General features: G+C 40.0%; 1 pseudogene; it reads left to right on the top strand.

The window, feature by feature from the left end:
* Positions 1–4091: 4091 nt before the first annotated feature.
* On the top strand, positions 4092–5009 carry LOC149167499 (heat shock cognate 70 kDa protein 2-like; annotated as a pseudogene).
* Positions 5010–11620: the final 6611 nt, after the last annotated feature.

The following is an 11620-nucleotide window of genomic DNA, read 5'->3' as shown; positions in this document are numbered from 1 at the left end:
CTTTGACAAGGATCCACCTTGCATGTCCCAGGAAGCAATGTAGACATTGTTTAACATTGCAGACTGGTATGCCTCACCCTGTGGCACCTTTATCAGGATCTTTGGTGGAGAGAAGCCTCTGAATGTGCTACCAAGGTTTTCCATAGAGAAGTTGGTCATGAAAGAGGTTGCATATCATATCTCCACAAGGTTATCAACAGGAATGCATAGGAGGAAGAAGGCACCATGGATGGATCTTCCTTTACGGATTGGATTGTACGAGATCCAGACCTTGAAGGATGCGGATGTTGAGGCTGAGGGCTTGAATAAGTTTGAGTTTGACACCAAGAGTTTCAATCCATATGATCCCCACTGCATATGGAAGAACCACTATGCGAAGGTGTATTATGCATGGATCCATGGGGCATGTTATTGGCCAGAAGAAGACCCTTGGAGGTATTTCTAAAACTCCTCTAGGCTTAATGAACCGGTCAACATGGCTATAGAATGGAAAGCATATTTGTAGTCAACAACACCATAGGAAGAAGAAACAACACCAACGATGAGTAGTAAATCAACACAGGAAAAAGGAAAGAGGAAGATTGCCGAGAACTCAAAGGCTGAGCAAAGCTACAAGTTCAGAGAACATCCTCCTGTTGAGAAGGTAGCGTTGGAAATAAAGGTGAAGGGGTGATAATGCAAAAGAGGAGTAGAATGGAGGAAGAGAGAGAATCAAAGGTTGGAGGATGCAAAGAGAAATTTGCAAGAAACAAAAAAGAAGATGAAAGAAGCGCAGGAACTAAGGAGGAGAGAAAGGGAAGAGAAGAAGGAAGAGGAACAAGTGCTGGGTTGTGTTATATTCTTTCCACGACTAGCCCACGTAGTTAACTGGGGGGTTACAGGGGGGGCGAAGCCCCCCCTTCATTGCACGGTTTGTGTAGCGGGGGGGTCACAGGGGGGGTGGCAGCGCCCTGGGGAATTTTTTTTGGACCCTATATTAGGTTGGATGAACCTACCTATGGTTTTGTGCATGGTTTTCGCACATGGTTTTGGACGCGATGGTTTTCGGTCCATGGTTTTGGATGCGATGGTTTTCGGTCCATGGTTTTGGACACAATGGTTTTCGGTCCATGGTTTTGGATGCGATGGTTTTCTGTCCATGGTGTTGAACGTGATGGTTTTCGGTCCATATTTTTGGATGCTTTGGCATGTATAAATATGTATTGTAACATTGAAAGGAACATAATGAAAAATCAAGCTGGTAGTCCCAGTTTTGGGATCCAGGGGAAATCTTTGTGTATATGCATTTTATGTGTTATGCTCTCGCATTATTTATTTTATATGTTTTAGAATTCGTATGCAAGGAATTTCTGTACGGGGTTAAAAGCTACAACAAGAGGAAAGGCATGGTGCAATGATAGAGAAAACTACGCCTATACAGTTTGATGAGTCAAAGAAACCAATAGATGAAGAAGAGGGTGAGTAGGTGTAGGTTCAGGAACTTGCTCAATAGATTGAGCAGATGGTTGAAGCAATGAATATGGAGTTGGAACAAGAGCCACAAGAGCAAGACACCGACCTCATGCTGAGAGCATCCAAGGTTGCCCCGAAGCCTCTGCCACCTCCAGAATCAGAACCAGTCCCGAGCGAGCAAGGAGAGGTTGTTCTCCTTGATGATGATCCGGTGATGGATGTGTACAATCTGTCATTTGATGAGTCACAACATAGGATTGTATAGACATGAAGAAATCAGTTCCTCGATGATCACGTGCCACTTGTAAACATAAAGGAAAGGGTGATTTTGTCAGATGTTAGAAGACATCCAACTACCATGGCCGAGGATTTTAAGGATTATACAGAAGCCACGAGTTAACCAATCAAGTTCTTAATGGAAGAGAATGATTGGATGACAAATGACTTGCAAGAGGCCAGGCATAGAACAAAATAATCCGCAAGATCCGCTATGGAAAATATGAGAAATGCGATACTTGTTGAAGTATCCACTCTTGAGACAACCATGCGGAAAGTATGGCAGATTTGCCACCATGCACAAGGCAGTTGTCCATCTATATGGTTTTCAGCAGCAGTGCATGAAGATAGCCCAAACTCTCAAAGTCATCCACGTTGCTACTACGCATGTACATGAATGGACAATGAGGTACAAGGGAGCCCTACTTTACTTGCAGAAGATAATGAAGCCACAAGCAGAGCTGGACAAAGCACATATTCAGATGTTGATCCAGAACTATGTGCATCTCCCTCTTCTCATCACCAACATTGTGGCTTCCTATGTTAAGATTCTGGATGTCATAGTGAGGAAAAATGGGATCCCTTCAATCAGAACCCTCACTCAAGCCATGAAGAAGAACCAAGTCCTGCTGGAGGTTGATAGGTATATAGAGAAGTTGATGTGAGAGGCCACCAACGATGACTTGCAGCTGAGCGCAGAAAACATGCAGAAGTACATCGGTGGTCCAAACACACTCAAGACAATGATGTGCATGCTTCAAGATGAACTGGAAATAGGTTCTAGAACCATATACCCATAAGCCATGGAGGTAAGAGTCTGTTTCGAGAAAGACATCACCAAACAATACGGGGACACAATAGCACAATACCAAGCTTGGTATCAGTTCGTCATCAAAGACCATCAAGAGGATGTTGCTGAGTTGGTCTTTCCCCAAGATCCCGAGTGATGATGTTTGTCTTGTTAGGCTGACTCAAGCCTATTTTGTCCCACATGGGTATATGTGGAAATTGTATTATTATTTGTAAATATATTGTAAGTGAAATTCCAAGTGTCATTAGTGGAATGTGAACAGTCACTATGTAATGTGAAGAGTCATGAGGGTAGTCAAAGAGTCAAAGGGGAATGTCAAGGGTCACCCCACCCTTTGTTATATATAGAACCTCATAACTCATAGTACAAGCTTTTGGGAGCCAAGATTTTGGCTAGGCATTTCTTAGAGAAGGCTTGGAGAGTATTGTGACAAGCCTTGGCTTCTCCACAACGTAGAGCGAGTAAATCTCTTTGGAGGAGCATGCGGTGTTGACTGTAATGTTCCGCTATTGGGGTTACTGGCTATCGATGGTGTATGTGTGGATAGAACTTTCACTTAATAATATAACTAAGCCAACACGTTTTCATGCATGTGTTGTTATTGTAGTTCAACTATTCTAGTTACTTTAGCAATGTATGTTATTTAGCTTAAGCATTTGTGTATGAACTATTTTGTATGCAATTGTATGAATCTTGTTGAATACCTGTTGTTGTATTAACTCATCACTTTGGATTATGGACTACTCCACTTCCAGCCTATGATGTCATTCTGCTAGTGTGTTCCTTTTAGGTTGCGTACTATTACAAGCTTCTAAGGGACACACTTCCTTTTCCCCTCTATGCATTAGAACCCCCATGCATTTCACTTGAATTCCTACAAGGTCACACACTTGCTTCCGATAAATTTATCATACTTACCTCTACGCGCTACCATAGTCAAGGTACTACTTTACTACCCACTGCTAGGACTCCTACTCCAAATAGTCTGAGGTCTAGTTGGGATTTCTTACTGGGGAGATCCCTTGACATGTTGGTGGGTCCAACACCATCAACATGAAGATTATAGTGATAGTGAAGAAATGGAACAAGGTGGATTAGGAGAAGAAAATTTTGATCAGAATGATGATAATGAGGATGAAGATGAGGTGGATGAGGACTATCTCGAGAAACAAGAAGATGAACAATATCATAACAATGAGGAAAACACTAAAGAAGACATTAATGATTATGAAGATGGAAAACTTTCAAGTCATGAGGTATCTATATTTCCAAAAGGAGCTATGGAAAACACATTGGCCAAAGATTAAAAAAAAGTTGCAATTTTCTACTTACTAGCAAATTTATTAAGCCTAAAGAATCTATGCAAATAGAATTTGCGAAGTCCGAGAATGATTATGATGAAGTTGATATAGATCAAGATGAGGATTCAAATGAAGATGGTCTTGATGTGGATGAGAATGATATAGATCAAGATGATGATCCAAATGGGAATGATAAAGATGGCATTCCAATCTTAGGATAATCTGTCAAAGAACATGTTGCAAACACTTCGATGGAGGTTGATATGCCAGACAAAATCCAAGACATGCTAGATCCATTGCAGAGTTCAAAAAATAGTAAGATTGAGGATCATGTTGATATTAAAACATTTAACCAAAAGAATATTGGGAAACTAGAACAAGTATCAGTTTTGATGAAGGTTGAAATTGTTCAGTGTAATGCAGAGAAGCATGCTGAAAATGTTTCTTACAAGAACATTGTGTTAGAAGAAAAGAAAGGAATTCCAGATTCCTCATTTGAGGAAGGTAATGAACATGGTGGATGAGGTATTAAATGTGCTGGAAGGAAACATTTCATTGAGGCATCACTTGAGAGTCTTTCACATATCTATGATAAGCAAGCAAGAAATGGAGCTGTATTGCAAGCTGCTATTTTGAGTGGGAAAGGCAATGAGGAAGTGAAGGACCTGTTGCTTCTGGATGTTACTCCCCTTTCTTTAGGGCTTGAAACTGCAGGTGGGATTATGACTATTCTCATATTGAGGAACACTACGATCCCCACCAAGAAGGAGAAAGTCTTTTCAACTTACTCAGACAACCAACCTGGTGTGTTGATTCAAGTTTATGAGGGTGAGCGAACTCGAACCAGGGATAATAACTTGTTGGGAAAATTTGAGCTTTTTGGTATACCCGTTTCTCCCAGAGGAGTTCCTTGTATCATTGTGTAGTTTTATATTGATGCCAACGGTATTTTAAATGTCTCTGCTGAGGGAAAAACCACTGTTCAGAAAAACAAAATCACCATTACAAATGACAAGGGAAGATTGAGTAAAGAAGAAATTAAGAAGATGGTTTGTGATTCTGAGACATATAAAGCTGAAGATGAAGAACACAAGAAGAAGTTAAAGGCCAGAACTATACTCAAATATGAAGCTACAAAGTTAAACATCCATGTAAGACAACTTCAATGATGTCATACTTGAACAGATTCCAAAGTCAGCAAGGAGGAGACATGGTTTGATACTGTAGCTTCCTTAGGGTCTGACTCGGATGAGGACTTCATAAGTGTTCCCGAAGACTTTTCCCTTATGCAAGCGACACTTTGAGGCAACAATTAAGTGTTTAGGGATCACCTCACGCAAGCATTGCATCTATTAAAGATATCATGTCTAAACATGAAGGTTTGGATAACTATACCTCAACAACAAAATTTGTTACCAAAAAATCAGTGTCCAAATTAGTTAGTAATGAGAGTAGTTTGTATGTTGGATCTAGTGCTTCATTAGAGTTACTTTCTCATATCAAAGTCATAGTAGATGCAACGTAAAAAAGAGATTCAAAATATTTAAAAATGTTCCATGGTTCTAGAAATTCTGAACAAATCAGAGCCAATAGACATGGCGATGACTGAAACAGAAGGCAAGCCTGATATATGTATTATCTACACCATAACAAAATTGTACCCAAAATTTTTTTTCTGTCTGATTTCAAGGAAATTCATGGTGGATCTAATTACAATCCCTAATTCACACCTCACCTACGATAAAAAATATGTGGAACAATTGCACAAGCCAGAAGACGTGTTGCCCAACGTCAGAATGAGGGAGAGAATGAACAAGTGGTTTTCTCAATATACCAATGACCCTCCCTTCAACTCAATCTCCACCCGAGGCTTCCTCATTGGATCCATGATTTGTATAATAAATCAATGCAACCTGTACCTCTTACGCGCGCAAATTGAGAGGAATATACTCTCCTGATTAGACCATCCTTTTATACCTACCTTGTTCAGGCATGTTGAGACAGAAAAAATCATCGCTTGCCTCATAGACTACTGCCCCAATGGGGATCTTAACAGTCTGAGACGTAGGCAGAATGAGAAGACACTTTCCGAGTCCATAATTCGGTTCTATGCAACGAAGATTGTTTTGGCATTGGAGTATCTATAGAGCCTAGGGATCGTGTACAGAGATCTGAAGCCTGAGAACTTGATGATATAGGACAACGACTATGTCATGCTCACTGATTTCGATCTCTCCGTCACCTATCTGCGATACACAGTCGTTGTAAACCTCATCGCTCCATCTCCTTGTCCACTCTGTCTTTCCCCTCTCTTGCTTGATCCATCGTGCCTCTCATCGTGTCCACTTATCAGTTCCATCCTTGTCTGTTCCCATTCCCCCATCTAATTCACCAGCCAGTCCGCATGGTATCAACATCATTTCCACCTGCTCGTGCTTACAAACTGCTGCACAAATCACATACAACCACCCATACAAGTTGCTTACAGGCCACTGTATAAATCCACATACGACAAACTTTGATGACTACTCTAGTGGTCGACGAAGGAACACAAAACGTAAAAAGACAGCTTCCATCAGAATGTCATGATCCAACTGAATGTCGTGTCCCAAGTCGTGTAGGTGATAGGCGTTGATAGAGATTGATATAACACTGATTCAGTCCTGGTCGATATTTTTCGGGTCGTTACATTGGTCTAAACAACTCGATAGGCCATATATAGTTAGATTATAAAATCAATTCAATCAATTCACTTTATTTAATTAATTAAGTTATATATATAATTAAAAAAAATGGGACGTCAATATAAAAAAAGAAAGAAAAAAGAAGCCTTAGTTCCAAAATAATATCACCAGTGAATTATACATGTTGAGGTAATAGTGACCAGTCACACTTATAAAAAATGACATGAGAAAAGTGAAGACAATTGTTCGAGATTAAGGTGAAGTCAACATTAAGCTTTGAGGACAAATCTTTTGAAAGAAGGGGCAATGTTACAAATATAAATTATATAAAATAAAATGAACATAAATAAATATAAATATAAATAATAAATAATGAAATGATTATTATGTTAAATAGTCATTAAGTTAAGTGAAAAGGCATGTCTAAAAGACATTCCCCAATCATGAAAGGACGCCTGCCTAGGTATATAAGCGAGTCCTCATTGTAACATCCAAACATCACTTGTACATTTTATATATATAATAAATTATTATTACAAATACCTTTGTGTATTTTAACATTTAGAGTCAACAAGCTACAATTTTGTTGCTTCACAATATTGTATCAAACTTCAAGGACTTGACCATATTGGGTGTACAACACTTCCAATCGCTCTTTAAAGCCCCTCGACAGGTCTCCCTAGGGGAAATAATGCATATTACTCATGCCTCCCCTAGATTTGCCTTCGATGAAGACAATGATGAATTACAACTACATGTCTCCCTAGAGGAATTGGAATCTATTCTACATTATTTCAAAAAAGATAAGAGTCTTGGAGTCTATGATTGGTTTGTCGAATTCTTCCTTAGTTTCTATGAGCTCATGGTATGGGAACTCTTGGTAGTTGTTGAATAAAGTCGCAGGTAGGGACAAATTTACAACGCCTTTAAGTCATTCTTCATTGCTCTAATCTTGAAAATTGACTCTCCCTCCTCCTTTGCTGACTTTTGACCGATATATTTATGCAATGTCATCTACAAGATCATCACCAAAATTATTTCCAATAGGCTCTAGCCGATCTTCTCTCGTCACATAGCCCCTGAAAAATTTTCCTTCCTTGAGGATCGTCAAATTCACGAAGCTATTGGCATCGTGCAAGAAGGACTCCACAACATTAAAACCATGAAATTAAAAGTCATGGCCCTCAAAATTGATCTTTCTAAAGCCTTTGATAGAGCAATCTATCTCTATATCAGGCTCCTCCTCACTCATTTGGGCTTCCATGTCTCCTCCATCAACCGGATTATGGCCTGTATTACTTCGGTATCATTTACGATATTAATCAAGGGTTTGACATAAAGATTCTTCCATGTAGAAAGAGGGCTCAAACAGGGTTGCCCGCTATCTCCACTATTATTTCTATTAATTATGGATTGACTCAGTAGGATCATTCACCGATCAATCTCCCGTGGTTCTCTCCGGGGGATTCATATTGATAGAGTTGTAATTATCTCTCATCTCCTTTTTATGGACGATGTGTTGATATTTCTAGATGGAATACACAGTGATATAAATGAGTTCACATCCATCCAACACCTTCTACACTGCCACTAGTATGCTTCCTAATCATAAAAAGTCTACCATTACATGCTGTGAATTTGCTGAGATAGAAAAAGCACATGCTCGTAATTTACTTCCTTTTCAACCTTTGAATCTCGAGGAGGGGATAAAATATTTGGGATTTCATCTGAAACCCAATGACTATACCAAGGAAGACTGGATGTGGCTAGTAGCCAAAGTGGAAAGGAAAATAAAGTCATGGTGTCACAAGTGGTTGTCTAGAGCTGGTAGGTTGGTACTTATCAAATCTGTCATTGAGGCCACCCCGGTATTCTGGATATCTCTATCCTGGATCCCTAAAGGCATACTTAACCTTATACAGAAGCTCTGTTGTGGCTTTCTCTGGCGAGGGGAAAAGGAAGGATGCACATTTTCATGGGTTAGATGGGACAAGATTTCCCTCCCGAAATCTTGGGGAGGATGGGAATTAAAGGAACTTAACTGCTTCTCACAAGCTCGGGTTGCCAAGGTGTACTAGTGTAAAGTTTCCTGTAGATTCACAAGCTCATGCAATTTACTAAAGCACAAGACAATAATCTACTTCTACTTTCAACCGGGGAAGCCAATATATCGATTAAAAAAAAATATCAAGAGGAAGATAGATCAATGGCACATAACACAATAAATATCGAGGGAAATCCACAGCTTAAAACCCCACTATCTGTATTGCATTAGATCAAAAATCCAAGATGATAATACAATTCTTGTTCTCACAAGAACAATCCCAACACTCAATATGATCAATCTCCTAGCTCACAAGTAAGCTCAAGCCAAACCTTAGCCTCTTCTACTGCTCTCCAAGCCCTTATTTCCTTGTGCAATTCCTATGGTTGAATAACCCATATTAATGGGAATCTAGTGCATCCAAAACTGTACAATCCAAACTAGGTCCAGTTCCTAATTGCATGCATGATCTATAAAAACAAGTAAATCATACAACTGATAGTACACTGTCCCTACACTCTAGTACCAACTGGGTATTTCTCAGAATCAACATCCATGCGTTTCTAATGAAGGATTCTTTAGTTAACTAGAGTAGCACTAGTGGATGCATTAGTGCACCAACTGACTGTTAACTCTCTATTAGTTCCACAAACAGTTTGGAACTAATTTAATTGAATTTAACTCAGTAAACTGAGTTATCTAATTACAACTCACAATTAAACTCATACTAGACCCCTAAAACTTAGGGAGAACATATACATGACTTCAGAAAGACTTCCAACTCAAAATTCCTACGCTAATTAAGTTAATTAAACTTAATTAACTATTTACAAGTTGCTATGAGAATAGAATTCGATTTTAATTCTCAGTTTAATTCAAGGGCAAATTAAACTGGAATTTCTAGATTCTATTTTTAACATTTCTTGTTTCTATTTTCATCACTCCATCTCAACAAGAAAGGAATTCAACTTGATCTCGATCCCGAACCTTTGGAATTTTCTACATGCAACACTTCTCTCTAGTGTTGTTGCTCCAAAAACTCCAAAAAAAAAAAAAAAACATCCATCCTGAATCAGTATGATGCATCTGTAATTAACGTCTTTGACTGCTACTACCTCTGTCGACTGAAAACTATGCACTTCTATTGACTCTTCCTTTCTACACTGTTATCAACCCTTCTCTACACTCTTTAGTATCTGACTACTCTAGCCTCTGTCACTTTATCTTTGACTGCATCAATCCCATTGATTCCTCTTGCTACTATGTACTTTGGGCTCTCGTAGCAAGGTACGATCCATGAGATAAAACCTCTCAATGGAGCCAGCTCAATTTCATCCCTCTTGGGGCTATCACTTCACATCGCCCCACCTCACACTTGGAGGTATGGATGCATGTGATCCCTCATCCCACTTGGCTCGAAATTTCCCTCTACTGGAGGTATCTGCATCAGTGGATGCCTCCACTCTGTCTCCTCTTTGCTTCTCCAATTGTGGTTACTCCACAATTGTCTGAGTCTACTTCTTCTTTCCTTGAGTGGATCTCTCCATTCGGTCTCCTCTCTGCTTCTCCAATTTTGGTTGCTCCATAATTTCATGGAGCTGCTTATGAGGCTTCTTCTGGGGCTGCATGTTGAGAGGTAATTTACTCTACCTCTCAACCACCAAGTCTCTAACCTTTGCCTTGCTCCTCAAGGATTTGCATACATATTGAACCTCAAGAGAATACAGGTTCTTGACCCATACACCGATCTGTTTCACCTGTCCCGTGGTGATGTGTCTAAGGAAAAACTTTCCCTTACTAAAATCACATCATAGCCACGGTATTCCAATACCGCGACTGAAACAAGATTCTTCTTTAGTCCTGGAGCATACATCACATCTGTGATCTTGAGAGGGGAGCCAAAATCCCTCTGAAAGGTAACTGTACCGATCCTGGTAGCTCTATACCTCTCGTCATCTCTAAACTCTATGCTCTGCTTGAGGTCTTTCTCCTCAAAATCACTAAAGAGATCTCTATTCCTCATCATATGGAATGAGGCACCATTGTCAAGATACCACATGCCTCCCATGATAGTGTTTTCCATGCATGCAATGAGAGTGAAATCAAGTTCGAATTGTGAAGCTAGAGCTTCACCTGCTGCTGCTATTGTCGGCTCCCTCTTGCTTTCTTTCTTCTGTGGGAATTTCTTGGCATAGTGCCCTTGCTTGTGACAGTGTAAACACTTGAATTTCATCAATTCCATATTCTTTCCACCCTCCTTGCCTTGGGGTTTCTTTCCCTTGGACTTATTTGCCTTACTCGCTAAGGCAAAATCCTCTTCCACTTCCTTGGAAGAGGTCCCATCTCTGGTGTTCCTCCTGATCTCCTCCTGCATTAAATCCGACCACAGTTGTTCCCAATCTAGCAGCTTCTCCTGACCATTGACAGAGTCCTGATAACTATGCCAACTCTTTGGGAGTCCTAGAAGAGCAAGACTCACCATATCATCCTCGGCAACCGTGATTCGAACACTTCCAAGTTCATCATGACATTGAGTGAACTTGGTCGAGTAATTCGGAATTGAGTCGCCTGCCTCCATCTTGATTTTTCGAAGTTTATCTTTCAGTGCCAACTTCCTCTGGTCACCGATGTTCTGGAAAAGTTCCTTCAATGCTTTCCACATAGCATGCAGAGTTTCCTTCCCCTGGAGACTTGAGACAATGTGGTCTCGAAATCCCTCAAGGATTATCTGCCTCGCCCTTGCCACACACTTCTTCCATTCGTCTAGATTCTGAGCATCCGATGGTGGTGGCTTATGAATGTACTGATCAATGAATTCCTTGAAGCCATTGTCTTCCAACACAACCTCCATCCTATCCTTCCAGGCTATATAATTCGAGTTGCCATCTAAGGCATACTTGAGCAACAAACTGTAGAGTCGATCCTGAAGTATGTATTGCAAATTCGAATTTCCCGTGTAACCCTGAACTCAAAACTTTGAAATATCCTCTAGTATACTGTTTTCAACTCTGATACCATGTAGAATTTCCTATAGATTCACAAGCTCATGCAA

The sequence above is a fragment of the Pinus tabuliformis genome, chromosome 5_1 (assembly GCF_031772625.1).
Source record: "Pinus tabuliformis cultivar Carrire ecotype Pingquan chromosome 5_1, CPIR1, whole genome shotgun sequence".
Lineage (NCBI taxonomy): Eukaryota > Viridiplantae > Streptophyta > Pinopsida > Pinales > Pinaceae > Pinus > Pinus tabuliformis.
Note: the sequence above shows the minus strand (reverse complement) of the source record. Positions and strands in the feature narration are given on the sequence as shown.